This window comes from Paramisgurnus dabryanus, chromosome 7 (assembly GCF_030506205.2).
Source record: "Paramisgurnus dabryanus chromosome 7, PD_genome_1.1, whole genome shotgun sequence".
Classification (NCBI taxonomy): Eukaryota; Metazoa; Chordata; class Actinopteri; order Cypriniformes; family Cobitidae; genus Paramisgurnus; species Paramisgurnus dabryanus.
In genome coordinates this window covers 23492845-23511786 of record NC_133343.1, presented here as the reverse complement: position 1 = coordinate 23511786, position 18942 = coordinate 23492845, and the positions used below count along the sequence as shown (strand labels likewise).

At 35.1% G+C, this 18942-nt stretch overlaps 1 long non-coding RNA gene across 1 annotated transcript; it reads right to left on the bottom strand.

Moving 5' to 3' along the window:
* Nucleotides 1-516: 516 nt before the first annotated feature.
* Nucleotides 517-5859, bottom strand: LOC135757972 (uncharacterized). Its single transcript, XR_010536391.2, has 4 exons — nucleotides 5563-5859; nucleotides 4414-4549; nucleotides 2872-2965; nucleotides 517-1064 (listed from the first exon to the last, which is right to left on the bottom strand). It is a non-coding gene; the product is annotated as an uncharacterized lncRNA (long non-coding RNA).
* Between the last annotated feature and the right edge of the window lie 13083 nt (nucleotides 5860-18942).

Sequence of the window (18942 nt, the reverse complement as noted above, 5' to 3'; positions counted from 1 at the left end):
GATGAAAGAAATTTCAGCAAATCCTTTGCATATGACTGCAAGGTTGTCCCTGCAGTATAGATAGATTTCAGTCATGTGACCTTTTACGTTATGCCGCCATCTTGAGGACCTACCGAGTACCAGTAGGCAATTGACAAGCATTGTCTACCTTGCTACGATTTACGGATTTCTTATCTTTTACTGTCTGTGATTCTTACAGATACAGTAAAGGGCTACGAAAGACAACATGTCGCATCTCGACTGTCATGAAAATAAACGCTACTTTAAAAAAATAAATCTTGGTTAGGGTGTTATGCCTTCTCGATCCCTGATGCGTTCTTCCAGCCTATGTCCGCTGCTACCGAACTACCACTATTTTACAACATAAGAAGGCGCGACACAACATGAAACTTTGCTCGAAGTATCACCTGGATCTCTACACATGAACGCGGGCATTGAGAACATTGTTTTTGTACACAGAGTTTACTAAAAAGAAAGGTTTTGTACAACTGACTTTGGCTGTTATGGTGTCCGCTCGTCATCTCTGCCAGACGTAAATAATCGATTTCCGAATGCAAATGAATGAATCTCATATAAGGCTCCTTTTTCAACTAGAAGGTCAATATTGTTTTTCACTTGCAACAAAACAACGACTTATCCGTGCATTTTTAAGGAACTATGCTTTAGGAGATATCATCTTTACTCTCCTCCCTCCTTACATCGCAATTGGAGATCGATACATCTTGACTGGGAAGAAAGCGGTGAGCGGACGCCAAATCATCCAAAGTCAGTTGTTCAAAACCTTCTTTTTAGTTAACTCTGTGTTCACAAACAATGTTCTCAATGCTCGAGTTCACGTGCAGAGACATAGGCGATACTTCGAGCAAAATATCATGTTGTGTTGAGCCTTCTTAGTGTTGTTAAAATAGCGATTTTGATGCTCACATCATATTGAAGGCATAGCTTCTAGATCTTTTGCGACCACTTCAGGTCCTCAAAATGGCGGAAGACAAGTGATTGACGTCAGCTGACATCCATGTATATGGAGGCACTGTGAAGTCTTCTCCCTCTGATGCAATTCCCACCTATAATCACACAAGTAGAGAAATATTTATATATTTAGCAGAATGTCAAAAAAGAAAAAACTTGAAACACTAGTACAATAATAGGAAATGAATGGGAAAATATGAAAAAAAAATGTTTTTGTGTGTGTACAATTCACAAATCAGCCACGATATAAAAAAGTGCACAGCATGAATGAATGGGTGAAACTCTAAAGCATCAAGAGTGAAAGACAGACAGACAGACACACCAACCCTATATCACGAAATTACGTGACTATTTCACGCATGGACCAGCGATCAGCGATTTCCGATCGATTTGACACGTCTACGCTATTAAGAGAATATAATGTTAGAAGCTTTTGAAAGGTGACTAAACAGCAGTGGTAAGATATTATGTTTACCTAAAGCGAATAGAATGTGTGTTTGTCATTTCGTTTTACCTCAGAGTCTAACATTATTCTAGCGAAAATAAACGGCTATGGTAAGATCTGTTAACCTAAAGGGAATTAAATGTTTATTCCTTTTTAATAAATATCTGTTTTAAGTCTTCTATATTGTGTTAAAGTCACTGGTTGTTTATATATTTGATAAAATACCATGTTATCTAAATATGTGTTGAGGTATTTTATTACATTAAATTAAATTAAAAATAACCTGTGTTATAATACATTCATATAATATAACATTCAGTAATATAACATTCAATTATTCTAACGTTAGGGGAACGTTAAAATAACCTGAAAATAACATTAGGGGAATGTTTATTTTCTTTAAGAAAACATTCCTTGCTATTAAACAAAAACCTTGGAAAATAACATTCTAGAAACCAAAAACTAATGTTAGGGGAACGTTTTGGGTACCAAATTGTTAGCTGGGGATAGGCAGAAATAGTTGGCTTACATGGAAATCCAGGATTTTTCAATATTCTACATTAAACAGTGTATTTTTTAATCCGGCTAATTGAATGAGTGCCTGCCCGAAGGGCTATCAGGGATTAAAAAAAAAATTGCGAGCCCTGGTATCTCTATGGCAAACGTGCGGTGGAGGGCTGAGCCCACTCGGAACTACGGGAGCACAGAGGGGAGTGTTAGCGGATGTTAAAGAGGAAACCGATTTAATTCAAACAAATCGATGTTAAACTACACATTCGAGTTAATCGATAAAATCGATTTATCGCCCAGCCCTATCTGATTGTGTAGTTTGTTTAGTGTGTTGTGATTCGATAGCAGCTTAGCTTGCCGTTAGCTAAGCAGACGACTGACGTATTCCTGTGGGCAGAGTTTAGTAAAAAAAAAAATTCTACTGAGGTCATTAAAGCAGGAAGTAGAGGGCTAAAGTCCAAACCAGCCGTTCGCTGTAGGCTTTGAAAGAGGAATTCTGTTAAAGAAAATATATCACCTGGGAGTGAACTTTGAGCTTCATCATTTTACAAGTATTATTAATGCTTTTATAGCAACATTACACACTAACTAGGGTTTAAAAAAGGGATATAGAAGAACGTGACTTTTAACTAAAGGTGGCATAGGTATAACAGATTTCACACTTTTAAAACCTGTGCTTTTAATATTGTCTGAACATTTGTAGATAAATAACATATATAACATATTTTGAGTTTATGCATGAGAGCGCCCTCTGGCTTTTGGATGTGGCAGCATTTGACCATAACTTATTGAGAAACTGGGCATAATAATTGTACAATTAATTATTACACCCCTACAGTATAGCCACTGTGCATCTGTGATGGATAAAAGTTTGCCGCACAATGGGTAACACTGAATAGACACACAACAGTACATCTTCTAATCATACAAAAGAAGTAATGTAGTACCTATTATAACACAACATAGCCGTGTTTTTTAAAGGCCTTCTTCACCCCTGAACCATCCATGTTCATTGTTGCCATCAATCTGTTTGTAAGAACTCTGATAAAAAAAAAAAAGACAACCAATTATATACATGATAACAGTAATCGTATTTATGTGTTTGGTGAGGGGAAAGATGTGGAACTAGGGCTGTCGTGGTGAAGGAATTTCCCTTGCAGTGATTTTGCGTGGCTCACTAGCGCGCTATGCTGTTTTAAATGTCTTTCCCTTATGAGAAAAAGATTAACAAGCTATACTATTATATAAATATATTTTTTGAAAAAACTAAAATAAATTGAAGAACAATTTCTTAACAAGAAGTTTTTTTAAGTGCAAATTTACATAGCATCGGCAAATACAAAACAAAGCAGTGTCTTAAAAATACATGTAAATTAGACCGTGTTTATGCACCTGTAAATGTACAAAACGAATGCAATATAGAAGGCAATGAATATTTATTCATGGCAATTTCAATAGTATATTAGTAAATTTACGTGTATCTATTAAGTATGAAAACGAATAAATCATTGTTTTGGCTAAATTTATCTGGATAGATCATTTTTTAGACTGATTTGTCATAATTTCAGATCAAGCTTAAATGCTATCTATAACAACTTAAATTATATCCCGAGTGTAACTTGGTCGAAAATATGTAGAAATATAGCCTATGCGAGAACAAATTACAGAACAAAAATGTTTAGCTCACGCGGACTGAACGAAAAGCCGTTAATTAAGCAAACTCTCTGTAAAATAGAGGACGTGCAGAAACAATCGGGTCGGCAGATGATCATCAATGTTTCTAATGTTTCACGCAGAGACTGGTGACAAAAAACTTTAATATCTAAATGTCCAGGTAAGAGTCAAGTGTTCAGTCAGTTAATAATAAAGCAACCGGCGTTAATGGCTGCAGTTTCCTCATCCACGGAGCGGACGCTGTAGATACACAAAGAAAAAAACTAAATGTTTTTATTTAAAGTGGTTTTAATGCTGGTAAGCAATCAGTTATATTATGGTGCTTTGTATTTGTTAATTTAATTTAATTTAATGTTAAATTAAAGTAATTTTAATCTTTAAAACTGCATCAAGATGCAGACGACGCAGCTATTCTGTCATCTGAGTTTCACTTCTTTCACACATTCACTGTATGATTTAACGAAATATGAATAGTATAGTATTACATTTTGAATTGAAATTTACGAAAAACAAGTTACTCTCTTAACTCTTGACAATCTATTTGGCCTTTATTATACATGTATGATGTGAAAAACAAGAAGGGCATAGCTATATATGAATTTAATGTGAAAAGCGCGGTTGTTGCGGTTACGTGTCATTCATGCAGTTAAGCTTCTCAGCAGTGCGGAAATACAGGATTGCGGTTACCGCGACAGCCCTATGTGGAACTCGGTCCATTGTTACACCAAACAGCACATATAGGCTAACAACATACAAGGAGAGGAAAAAACCCTGGATAAGCAAATCACAGGGAGAGATTCAGAGCACCCACTCACCCCTGGGCCCCGGACAACGTCACATGGTGAAAGATGCAAGAGTCACAACACTGGCACGGACAATCCGGATAGTAGTCTCTGGAGGAGCATGAAGGAACACAATGGCTGGAACAAACAGAGACTCCAAACAAACGATCTGACAAAGACAAGAGAGACAGGGTGTTAAATATCAGGTGGAATGAGCAGCAGCTTACATCTCCTAAAACTGTCATTTTACATTCATAAGGTTTATTTTCAGGGTTTTTTCTGGTACAAAAGGAGGCGGAGGTGGTGTCATCCTGATCTTAACTTGTACACACACGTAGGCCTACCGTACCTTTAAGTGGCTTACCCAAAGTGACTTCAACTTATTATTTCTAATAAAAGTTGATTAAAATGACAATTATTAAGTAAAAATTTATATAAAACATTAATTATTTTACCAAACAGGAATGTTTTTAATAAAATAAAGCTTTTAATCACCTTTAACTAACTTTTCAGCCCACAATGGCCAACTGAATTAACCAGTTTTACTAAATGATCAAAGCTCATTCACATCTTGCAATCTCTGTGGTTTATTTTAAATAATTCAATCAGGGTATATTCAGGAATCATAGAGATGAATTTACTACCTTTTTCACCACCTTCACAAGATTTTTTACTACCAACACGACATATGACTGAAAAGTTCAATAGCTTAAATGAAGCGGTTCAAATGAGTCATTCTTGTGCGAGAACTTCGTACTGGGGAACTCGCTGTGTACAGTTAAAGTATAGCCTAACTTACCGATTCAATGATCCAACTGCACTGATAAAGACATAACAATGATGTTGCCTACGATACGTCATATTAATTTCGCATCCAACTTTAGTGGACAATTTTTTGAATAACTTTTATTAGTACGAACAAAAACTGTAAAACTAACATTACTCGCGACATTTCAAAATCGTAGACATTTAAAAAAAAACAAGTTATCTGCTTAATGGATCTAGTTCTGTTAAATTACCTCAGAATCCTTCACAGTAATGTTACATTAACTAACCGGTAATTTCAATTCACAAAAAGAACAAATTAATCATTGCAACGTCAAATATTTAATCAAAACACAATCTTCTAAGTTTTTAAAGTCACCAAATTATGTTTTATTTCATGAGATGTTTATTACTCACCTGATAAAAGCGCCAACTTTCTCGAGCTGCTTCGACTTCCCCTCACAACTGGCCTGACGTGATGACGTGCGTTTCAACGGTCATCAACGTCATAAATCTTCCAAATATTTTTTATTTTATGTTTTTCCGTGTATACATGTATAACATTGTCATCCTAGGTTTGCATCAATTTACACACAAAAATAAATAAATTAATTGTTGTAGTCCATTCTTTAGCTGCAGAGAAACCCAAGAATGTCCAAAAGCTATGGCGCCATCTACAGGTGGTATTAGGAATAGAGAATATAAATAGGCATTGTAGGTCCTACATTTTTCATAATTAATTAATTTTAAACAAATATGCTTTTTTTAAGAACCCTAGCATTGCATCTATCAGTTAAAGACAAGAAAATTTAAATAATTTAAAAATATGTAGCATTTTCACTATGAAAACTCTAACTAATGTAAATTTTCCATAAATTACCATGTAGTTGTAATACTTTATATGCTTACATTATAGGGTATTACAATTTCATTATCAATTACAGCAAATGTATTTTAATTTTAAAGTATATAATATCACTAAAAATAAAAAATGATTTTTAGAAAAAATAAGTACTTCATGTGGGGTTACAGCAAAAATGCTGCCCTTTTTTGTCAAATATAATAATTACTGTTCGCTTAATTATTTCATTATCAGTAATTCACATAAATAGTTTTTTTTGTTTGTTTATTTGTTTTACCCACAGAAGTTGCAGAAGTCCACTTTTATGCAGAATTCCAACAACATATGATTCAAAACATATGTGCCAAATGGATGCATTTTGAGGCCCCAGTTAATTATTTTATTATTTTAAATTTACATTGATATCAATTTGATGTCAATTTGACATCAACTGAACGCCTAACATGACGTTGATTTGACGTCAACTCAATGTCAAACATGTTGGCCCGTACTTACATAATCAATTTCAGTATGGAATAAAACTCATATTTTCACAAATTAATCACCAGAAGGACTTAATGTATAATCTAACTTTGAAATGATGCTTTGCAGCATCTTGATCAAATCTTGCCTAATATTTGACGTCAAATTGACATCAAGGTGCCCGCTGGGAAGTATACTATAATTACAGAAATGTATGCTGTAAATTCACTGCACTTACGCAGTACTTTACTGCATATATCCTGGTTGTTACCCCTTTATTCCCCAAATATTATAAATTGTTCCCTTATAAATACACGTAAGTACTTCATAAGTATACTATAATTACAGAAACTTACGCTGTAAATTCACTGCACTTACGCAGTACTTTACTGCATATATCCTGGTTGTTACCCCTTTATTCCCCAAATATTATAAATTGTTCCCTTATAATTACACATACCTACTTCATAAGTACACTATAATTACAGAAACATACGCTGTAAATTCGCTGTACTTACGCAGTACTTTCCGGGCTGTAATCTAAAGCGTTACCTATATTTTTTGTCTATAAACTTATTTCTTAGGCCATTTTGCTTGTCAAGAAAAAGCATCTTTTTTAAGAATTTTTTATATTTCTACTGAAAACAAGACAAAAATACTAAGTTAGAAAGACATTTTTTGCAGTGTAGTTCTAAAATGTTTTACTCACATAAAACTGCTGTGCCATTCCTTTCAGATCCAATATTGATGGAGCTGCATTGCTTTTTAATCGCAGTTTCTCTGCAAATTCAGCATCGACTTGTGGCGGCTTTACAAATGAATCCGCGGTACAATGAAGTAAACAAACGCTATGTTATCCCCCACGAGAGCAGGAACTTCTTTAAAAACAAACTTCAACCACACATTCCTAATGTTAGGATCTGAGGGAAGGTTAACAGCGACTGCGTTCTTCCACAACCAAGCAAACTTTTGCCAATCTTTAAAGGCAAATTTGCTGATTAGACGCTGCATATGGTTTGCATCACGCCACATGTGTTACTTACCTACACGTAAACCTGTGGGCGGGGCTACAAAAGCAGTTGTTGCCATTCTACTTTGGAGGTGGTGTTTAAAATCTCTTCTACGTCATAGATTCGTTTTCTGGGCTTGATGTCAAAAGCAGTTAATATTTTAGTAACAAGGACGTTTTCAGTTCTGAAACTTGCAGGATGTTTGCTTAAGTATGATGACCTCTTAAATAAAAAAAACTAGTTAAAATTGATTATTTGATACACCGCTCCTTTAAAGGGATAGTTCATCCAAAATTGAAAATTACCCCATGATTTATCATCCTCGATGTATATGATTACATTTTTTTGTTTGTTTTCAGACAAATACAACCAGAGTTATATTAGAAAATGTCCTGGCAGTTCCAAGCTTTATAATGGTATGGTGCTTCTCATTTGAAGACAGAAAAAGGCCATCCATCCTTCACAGAAGTAATCCACAAGGCTTCAAGATGTTAATAAAGGCCTCCTGAGGACAATCAATATGATTTTGTAAGAAAAATATCAATATTTAAAACTTTACAAACTAAATTACCTAGCTTTGGAAACAACCAATGTGCGTCCACATTTCCAGCGTATGACGTAGTGGCGATAATCATATACACAGAGGTTGGCTTAATGGTGAGTAAATCATGAGGTAATTTTCCTTTTAGAGTGAACTATCTCTTTAAGTCTTACACCGCTCAGATGGAAAGTATAACAGGGGCAGAAGACAGTTCAATATAGCATCAAGGTCACAAAAACTTCACATTTTAACCCTATGAAGGAGAAAAATATAATAATTAATAAATGAATTCCAATTCAAAATTTATCCGCCGTGAGCATAGTTTGACCTTATGCAACTCACAGAAAGGTCTGTTTAATTATGATAATAAATGTGGCTTTCCTAAGCCAACTGGATGTCTCTGAGGATTCATATGTATGTTTGATTGTTTCTCCCATGACTCCGCTTTCAATTATCGTTAAGTATAATAATTTGGTGTTATGCAGCTGTATTGCCTGGAGCAGCGGATAAATTTTGCTTTGTATGTACTGAATTGTTGCAAATGAATTACTCTATAGCAGCTAGTAAAGTTCACAAAAGAGCCATGGTATGCCAATGAATATAACAGACCAGAGCGGTGCAAATTTATTGAATACAATACGCCCTAACATTTGTAATGTTGAGTTGATGCAATAAGATCTTCAACAAAAGTCAAGAGCAGGTATACTGTGGTGTATTAAAGCACATTGATATGTGTGAAATTTTGTATGAAAACCTAGATTTTAAAAATACCTATACACCTTATTTTTGAAGGTGGAAGTAAGTGATGTGACGTATTTTCCTTCTTTGTGCGAGATGTCCCTTTCAATAGCCAGCCGGTAGAAAACAGTGTAGTGGGAGCCCGCATAAAACATGATTTAAACAGTTATGGTAAATATTTATTATACCTGCCATGTATGAACCAGTGTGAGGATGAAATTAAGAAGTGGCAAAATACATCCTGTGTATATAAGATATATTCAATTATTTCTTGTTGTTGGTCGCCCTTCAATGCTCAAATATTAAAGCACAGAGACATACCAGTATCTTTACAATGGGAAAGCCAGTCGAGTGTTTGTACATGGAATAGACCAAGACTTTGTGTTTTTAACCTTTTCAGGCGATGGTTTAAAATGTCACAACTGTCCCTCTGGTGTGAGGTTTTTTTAAACGGCAATTTTTAATGGACTTGTTTTGAGTTTTTACGGCGACACATGTATTGAGTATTGTTTTTGTTTTATGAAAATATTATTACATCGCGTCTTACACACTATGGAGTCATAAGCTTATGAAATTCTTTGTTTATTTTAAAATGATTTGCTCTTCCATTTAAAACATAACAAAAGTACATGCAAACACATTAAGAACTATTATAGACATTAATTAAGCATATTATGTTGTATATATTCTGTAATGTAATTGCAATTTTATAGTAGCAGAATAAATAAACCAGCATATTTTAATCAGCATAATATTAGTTGTTTTTAAAAGGATAGTTCGGCCAAAAATGATATTAAACCCATGATTTACTCACCCCCAAACTGTCCGAGTTGCATATGTCCATCGTTTTTCAGACAGACACATTTTCTGATATTTTAGAAAATGTTTTAGATCTTTCAGTTGATTAAATGAAAATATCCATAATTAAAACTTCATCAACGTAAATAACTACCTTCCGGTAGCGCCACCATCTTAGACTCCTCTGTATTCAGGAGAGAGTATTAGCGTAGTGTACGCACTTTTCTTAGTGACGTATGACAAATTCGGAGGGCAGGGGCACAGAGCAGCAGCAGAGTAGCCTCCGCAGGCTGCGTAAGCTCTCATCCTGAATGCGGACGCGACTAAGATGGCGGAGCTACCAGAAGGTACTTATTTTAGTTTATAAAGTTTTAAATATGGATATTTCTACAACAACACCACACAGATTACCCTCAGAAGACCTTTGTTTATCATCCTGGAGCCGTTTGGATATATTTTGTGAAGGATGGGTGCACTTTTTTTGGACTTGAAGGTCATGGACCCCTTAACATTACATTTAATCAACTGAAAGATCTAAAACATTTTCTAAAATATCAGAAAATGTGTTTGTCTGAAAAACGATGGACATATGCAACCCGGACAGCTTGGGGGTGAGTAAATCATGGGTTTAATATCATTTTTGGCCGAACTATCCCTTTAAAAAATTATTGTATTTATTGTTTTTTCGGCATTGTCTATGAAACATTTTACTATATTGTCAATGGGTGCACGTGCGCCATATACACATTCAGCTCTTGTTTGTGTATTATGGTTAAAACAAATGTTTTGTAGAGATTTAATGCGTTTGTATTAGCTATTATGGTAACCCCTAACTACACAAATTATGCCGGTCTTCCTGACTTTTATAATAAACATTAAAAAGCCAGTCAAAATGGCACACTCGTGTCCCTCGCAATAGACCACCATTAGCTTTAGTGGCTCTGGATACAGCACTGATATCTTATATAGATTTCCATAATACTTTCATTTCTTTGCAGCTTTAAGTGCACAGGAGATCAAGGAACGCCTGCCATCCTGTGTCACTCAAAGCATCGCTCATAGTAGGATGACATCACAAAAGTGACCTTGAATGATCAGGCCTTGGTCGTTGACTGCTTATTAATGACCCGTAATGAGGTTTAATGCTTGACTTTTAATAGATATTTTTTAATTGGCATAAATATCACCATGTAGAATCCATTTTATGATTCATTTGGCGATTAATAAACTTCTAATGCCCGGGGACTGTGGCCAATCATGATGATTGTCCACTTGCAGGGGTAGATGGGACTTTGATGCTTCTTAAAAGTGACAGCAGAATTCACTGAGTAAAAATTCAGAGAAGTAACAGAAGACAGCATCTATTACGTCAAGGATCTTAAAAATAACTCTTATTTGTAATACATGAAATATCTGAATTAGTCTTCAAAAAATCATTTGAAGATAATTGTTGATAAAAAATCCAGTAATAGTGCACAGGGACTTGACTGCCATTGAGGACATATAATTGACGGTTTCCATTGAACTCCATAGGATTTGTTTTTCCTACTATGGAATGTCCTCATGTTGTTATAAACCTGTATTAATAATTTATTTTATTCTGATGAACACAAAAGAAAAAATGTTGATAAATGATGATGGGAAATCAAGGCAGAATATTCATTTTTAGGAAAACTATCCCTTTAATAAAATGGCCCACATCGAACGGGGCACATAAAAACCTTTAGTTTTTTGCTTTACACAAGGCACCATATTTTCTCATTATATTACTACCAATCATTTTAATGCCAGCAAAGCAAATTGTAAAGACCATGGTGACCTTAATATTGAATAACTTGTCAATAGCAACAATCCTCCTAAGGTTTATGATTGACTGATAGTACAACATTAGTAAGGTGTTTCCTCCCCAACCTACTCCGTTATTGATGACAATGAATAGCTCCCTTATGGCCTATATACAAACACCCTAGAATAAACCAAAGCGTAAAAAAATCCAGTTGTTTGTCGATAAGTGGCACTTATTGCAAATGTTAAGAGACCCAGTGGTACATCAAACAAAATGTCAACAGAGCTTTCAGGGAATCCTCACTGGTGTTGCTTATATTTGCTATTTGCGCACTGCTTTAGGGTGAGAATACACTAAGCTCAGTTCATCCTTAAAGATTTTGCAGGTATAAGAAGGACCTTGTGATTCACCAATAAAGTAAGATCTGTTTTAACCATTCTAATTCAAGCGAAGATCAACAGAGCGTTTCTCCCCCTAAAGTGAAATTAGTCTGCAGATGGTCCTTGCAAATTTTGAAGACGCTTAACAATTCTAAACAAACGTTTGCAAATGAATCATTTGTTAGGCTATTTTCTAGCATATTGGTAGTTGATCAAGATACTTCAGCTATTGCAATGAAGCAGTGTTAATGTGTCAACAGTGCCCCCTTGTGAAAGTGCCTTGGAATCACTGAAAACTGTTACAGACAGTTCAAATATCTGTATGTTTTAGTGACATGTATGCAAGTATATACAGTAGCTAAATAAGAGAAGTTTGTTTTGTTTGAAGTTAGTCTGAAGTTTAAGATGATAAAGTGGAGAAGAGCTTAATGCTGTGTAAAGTAGGGGAGAGCGGGGCACAACCTAACGCTTTTTGGTTTTGGCTCAATCATTCAAAAAATATTTGAGTTTGATTAATTATATTTTTACACAAACAACACACACATCTCTGCTACAAATGAACATTTGAAGTTTGTTTCTAATACTTACCATTCTTGGACAATTACACCAAACGTGACAGAAGTGCAAACGTTACAACTTACCCCATAGGTGGAGTTCATTGTAACAGGCAGGGGGGTAGTTGTAACACTTGCTAAAAAATTAAGTTTGCAGGCAAATATTTCAATACTATTTTGTCTATATACTTAAAGTGGATATTGTTTATATATCTGTCTATGATAGACAGGTATTCACACTGTATTCATTCATCCAGCCCTTTTCTAACAATAGTTCAATTATAAATGGATACAAATGTCTAAATATATGAGAAAAAGCAGCACAATTATGACAAAACATTTTTTTATATGTGACCCAGTCTGTAATAACAATACTACAGTTTCAAAATCAAATTCTGAGATAATAAAAATCAAAGTCAGATTTTAGCCATTCATTTCATTATGATTTCAATCTTTGACGTGACCTTATTCAATAAATATTAAAGATATGAACAAAAATAAATAAATTTAAATTTAAAACATGATTTTTGATTAGACAGGCACATTTATTTTGTTGGCAGCCAGCAATCATTCGTGTGTACCCTATTTAAAACAACGACAAGAATTACGCTAACGTTAGTATGTTTTTTATATCGTAAGTGCTGAGGAGTTAGTTGTAACACAGCGTTATAATTAACCCCGCTGGGTCAAAATATTTTCAAGCCCACCCAAAAAGTTATTAAGAGCTGCAGACATATTTCAAAACGATGCTATGTTTTAGTCAACAAGACACTGATTAATATGACATAGCATTGGATTTGGTATCTTACACACCCAATTTAGAAACCGAAAAATAAAAAACATATGAAAAAATGTACTTACATGCCACCAAAACACTTGTTCATCAATAACTCTAGAAAAACATATTTCTAATAATTTGCGGGAGATCGTCTTTTGGCAGCATGAAAAAAAACGGAAATACAAAACGCTCAACCTTGTGCAACAATATAAACAGTCCGTGTTACAATTAACCTTCCGTTACGTTAAGCCCTCGCACCCCTACTCTTACAGAAATGCACTTTTTGGTCTTTGGTGACAAACATTCCTTAAAAAATCTTCATTCGTGTTCATCAGAACAAAGAAATGTATACAGGTTTGTAACAACATGAGAGTGAGTAAATGATAACAGAATTTTCATTTTTGGGTGAACTATCCCTTTAAGGAACCCAAAACTGGTTCTTATATGGCATCTCTGTGAAGAGCCCCTTTAAGCACCTTTTTTTTTAAGAGTGGATGCAAATAATCTGACTCACCTTAGAGGTGTTAATATGCTTCATAAGCTTAAAAAATGTATTTTCTTTGCAGCCACACCATTTGAGAACCATTTCAGTCATGTCTGTGGATGTTAAAGTTTCTTTTTGTAACCATACAGACTTACAAAGAACCCTTGTACTGTAGCTGTTCATTTGTTTCTCAAGTGTGTCTCTAACCAGCTGACAAATGTTTGTGTTCATGTGAGAGGCTTACCGAAGTTGCACGCAGGCTGTCTTCACACAAACTAACACCTGCGCTAAGCCACCTGTCTATGCTAACAGGACTGCGCTAACAGGCTTTGCAGTGACATCCCATCAATTCAAGAAGGGCAAAGCAGACTTTCAATGACAACTGCAGCTGACAAAAGCAAGCAGGAGATGGACAATGGTCTCACATGAATTACAAAAGCTAGCGCTCACAGTCAGGAGGATTATTTTAGCAATGTCGGGGCACGAAGGGTCGCTCACCTTCCTGTCACGATTTGTACCCCGGGCTCCAAATGTACGGAGGATAGGCATATGCCAAGAAAGTATGATGGTGGTGTCGTGGGTCATACATTGCGAGGTGTGTAGGTGACAGGGTTTTACTCTTGGGCATGCTGTGCTGCTGTGAGCATAAGACAAAATGTTTGTTGTCACAATGTCGGTTCACTATTGATCACTGAGTCAAAACTGGGGCAAAGGTGTAGGCAATTTAATTTTGTGGTTCACCTCGAATAGTCCTGTTGTCAGTCGTTTCATTCTTATTGTGTTTAAATTAGATGTTTTTTATTAAAAAGTTGGTGGAAAGCCATTTTTTGGTTATATTAGATGACCCATAATGGTCTGTATAACTTTTCAACACTGAAAGTCACCGACATAAGCCTGGTCTTCCTTTTTGTGAGTAAGTTTCAAATGCATATCCACTAAAAGATACACTAGAAAAAAATGGACTACAAGCCACAAAACACAATTTTTACAATTTTATGTTTTGCTACCAGAGCAATACTGTACCCCGGTTATTATCTAATACAGTGTGTATTTACAGGCAGAGAAAATGCACACTTTGTATCAACTAACTGACTTCCATCCCGTCCCAGTTACATGGCGTGATTGCGAGCCCACTAGATGCCCATCAGTGTTGCTCTGGGCAACAATAATTGCCTGGTCATGTGGGCATAAGAGCCGGATGAGCTAAAGATATCCGTTCTTCATCAGACACAATCGTAAGAGAGAACAAAATATGTGGCAGCATCTCAATAAAGTAAGCTTTGACTCCAATAAACAACCAGTATGGTTTATCCTTAACTAAAATGAAAGTGAGGAATTTGTGACGGATGGCTTGCCTCACACGGCTGCACCTGCAGTCATGATAATTCTGATACTTCCCAGAATAGGCACTTTTTATTCTTTTATGCAAAATAAACGCCCCTCTATAGGTGTTTTTCACTGTCTGCCTTCATCAGTCATGCCCAGAAGTGGGAACAGTTTCTGTGTGTATCAAATCAAGCGACGATGATTTTGTGCCTGGTGATGGGTGCAGACTTTTTTTACTGATCCCAGGAAAGATTGCTATGATAATTCCTTTATAATTTACTCATCATTGTGTCAGGCCAGATGTATAGGACTTTGTTTCATCAGATGAACACAAACAATTTTGTATTACAATGCTGAAGTGAAATGATAAGGTCAGCATTGTTAGATACAAAAATCATGTCAAGTATTATAAATATTGACAAATTTGGCATTAACTTTTAAGGAACTGGGAGTTTGCCTCATCTATCGGACCAACTTTAACCTCTTAAAAATAATGGTTCTTCAAATGGTTCTTCACAGCGATACCACAAACCAGTTTGAAAGGCTATAAACACATACATGGGTTAATAAATTAACAGTGGGATTGGCTGTATTAATGTGAAAGAAAAAAGTAAAAGTACAGATATCAAAGTTTTAAAAAATATTTTCATTTAGATGAATATTTAGCGCTTTCACAATTGTTAATTGTTTCAAAGCAGCTTTACATTAATTGAAGAAGGGGAAAACACAAAAAAATTGAACATAATTAGCAAAATACAGCAGCTATGAATAAACTTTACAAGCGAGCGTTTTTATAATGTAATGTATAGAAAAAGGTGCTAAGTTAAGCCAATGTTGGCTGACTACCCGGGGTTGAAAACCCCCCAAGGAGAAAAACCTTCCAACTTTTTAGCCAGGTGGGAAAAAAGTCCTAGGAGGAAAAAACCTTAAGAGGTATACTGGATGCAAGTGTCACACAGTGTTGTGGTTTAATATCTACTCTGTTCCAGACAGGCTACTTATTGCGGCATTAGTATATTACCCAGACGAGTTGTGTGAATGCTTTGTTCCATACAGGCTAACTATTGCGAGATAAGTACATTTACTAGACAAATTATGTGAATGCTTTGTTAAAGAGAAACGTCTTAAGTTTAGACTTAAAGTGATCGACTGTGTCTGATTCTCAGATATCAGTTGGCAAATCATGCCAGAGCAGGGGCTAAGTAGGAAAAGGATCTACCACCTTTAGACAGTTTTGATACTCTAGGGATAGTTAAAGGGACACCATGAAACTTTTGGCCACTAGGGGGTGCTAGACACGTATTTTTCACTTCTAGCGCCCCTAGAGCCCACAAGCGCCGCAGCACTGTCGCAAAGGAAAGGAACTGGCCAACCTTAAAACTAAACTAAAAACTAAACATTTAAAATGCCAAACGATCAACATTTTGAGACAACAGGGAGAAACGCAGTCATGTTACAACTTTCTGATGAGGAACTCGTTGTGGCAGAAGCCATTTCTCAATCTGAAGGTTGCAGCCTCCGGATGTCGTATTTCTAATACGTCATCAAGACTGTCTTATTTCACAATATTAACAATTACAAAGTTGACTATTATACTTAGTTAATCGTAAATTGTTGCAGTATGCTTATGACCTGCGAATGTAATGCTCAGTTTACCTTAATAACCCAGGCTTGACGACGTGTGCAGCCTGCATATTTGACCTCCGGAGGCTGCAGCCTTCCAATTCAGAAACGACCAGACGTATTTCCTTGCCTTTTTCCAAACAAATATTGTTGCATCCTCTCTCTCTCCCTCGCCACCAGGATTTTCCGCAATGGCGCTCGTTATTCCTCTTTTTTGTGTGAAAATCGCTCCAAATCCAAGTAAACCGATGCGTTTAGGTCTGCCGCTTTGTAATACGTCACGCGAGTGACAGCGGAACGCAGCAAATGAGGAAGAGAGAAGAGAGAAACGCTCGGATCTGATTGGTGAATGAATAGGGTTTGGTTTTACACTGTGAGCAAGTTTGAGTGCTATAGCATCCTGGATTGTAATGTAAATATCATAGACACAGTAAAAAGAAAGGTAAATACGTGAACACAGCATCTGAATACAGGGAACTATATGCAATATAATCGCCGTAATTTATAAAGAACATCGCATTTATGTATGAATCAACAGTTTATATAAAAAATTGCCTTAAAGGGGAATCGAACCCGGGTCGCCCGTGTCATAGGTCCGTGACACTAAAGACTGTGCCACAGAGTCACATATTAGAAACTGCTCTCTACACTCCTTAAGTAGCCTCCAGCAAAATTCACGTTAAAAACAAATTGTGTGGAGGAAGTGACGTATGCCGTAAAGCAGTCGAATTTTGTAGTTTTTTTTTGTGCTCTGGTTACTACCAGAAACCCTAAGTTTTAAAATACGAGTAAAAGTGATACAGACCCCGTCAGGCTATGGTAGACATGTCATTCAACCTATTTAAAGTCGATGTACTATCACAAGGGTCTTGAAAATGTATTATGAAGGTTGAAAAATTACATGGTGTCACTTTAAGAGAGCAAAATTTTGCGACCGCAGTGTATGTGATGGATTGTAGTATTATATTGTTGATGCCATAGTACTATAATAAACTGCACTGTAAAAAGTGAAAGTTGGATTACTTAAAAACATTAGGGGAGAACAGGGGCGAAAGTACAATTTTTCAGAAAGAGTTCAAATTTGTTTTAAACAGAGACATATTTTTGCTGTGGTCAGTAACTCACAAGTGTGCTCTATCAATACCAGGTGGAACTTTGAACCAATGTAAAACGACTTCAGTATAATTTCGCTTTGGACATAAATAGCGCATTGTTACTTTTGATCCTGTCAGCTTGGACGAAAGTAACACACAAGTGTATATATATATAAAAATATATTTTTTTGTGTTACACTCGTTTTTAGAAAATATACACGACTATGACCTTGTTTATGTAAATGCAAACATATTTGGTTGTTTATCTTTGCAAAAAATAATTAAATTACATTTTCATTTTAAATTTCAGTGTGATCAAATGTTTCAAAAGCAAGACGACAGTACAAACTTAAAATGTTGAAAAAAAAACATTTACTAGTATAAACACTATGAAAATTAAATTAGTATAATATAAATTTTCAACATAATGCACATTGTTAGCAGCAGGACAAGTGTTTTAAGTATTACTTTCGTCCCTGACATTTAAACCTGATTTACTTTTATTCTGAAAAACTCTGAGAAGGGAAACCTTAGGTTACTTAGAAAACAGTTTTCTGGAAACAATAAAAATAACTTGATATTTGTCAGATCTGTCAATGTTTGCGTGCTAAAGATTCTGTCATAGTTTGGAATACAAATGCAGTCAGGGCTTTGAGAAAATCACTTTGTTACTTTCGTCCCACATTACTTTCACCTCGGTTCACCCCTACTTCAATTGGTAACACCTAAAAAAATTTGAAAGAGTGAAAAGCTTAATTTTTGGTATTATCAATTAAAATTAATTTTAAGTAGATCCAACATTAACTTTTAACAATGTAGTAATATTTTGCTTCAACCATTACACATCATTGACCCAGAATACACTATGCACAAACATAATGACGGCCTACACTGGTTGAAATTAGTATTACATTTTGGGATTTTTTGAAGTTATGAAAATAAAAAAAAATTTCTGCTTTTATAAATGCATTTTATTTGTAAAATGTAAAATAAAAATGAAAGGAAAATTGTTCTTCTATGGCATTGTGTAGCACCTTAATTTTTAAGAGTATATAAAGAGTTTGGTTAATTTTTCAAAAATCTTGTTTTTTGATTGCAATTAATATTTAATAAATCAGTTATTAAATCAATTAATATTTAACAGTTTAACCTTGATTTAACAGCGGACAGTGTTGCCCGAAAAGTAATATATAAAACCTAACAAATTTTCCTATATTTAAAAAAAATCTGTTTTGACAAAAAAATAGGACAAAACTGTGAAATCTTACTTATGTTTTCAAAATTAACTTTTAAAATGTTTTTTATAAATATAAAGTAGACTTATTTTATGTGTATTTTCTTTCATATTTCTTAAAAATAAA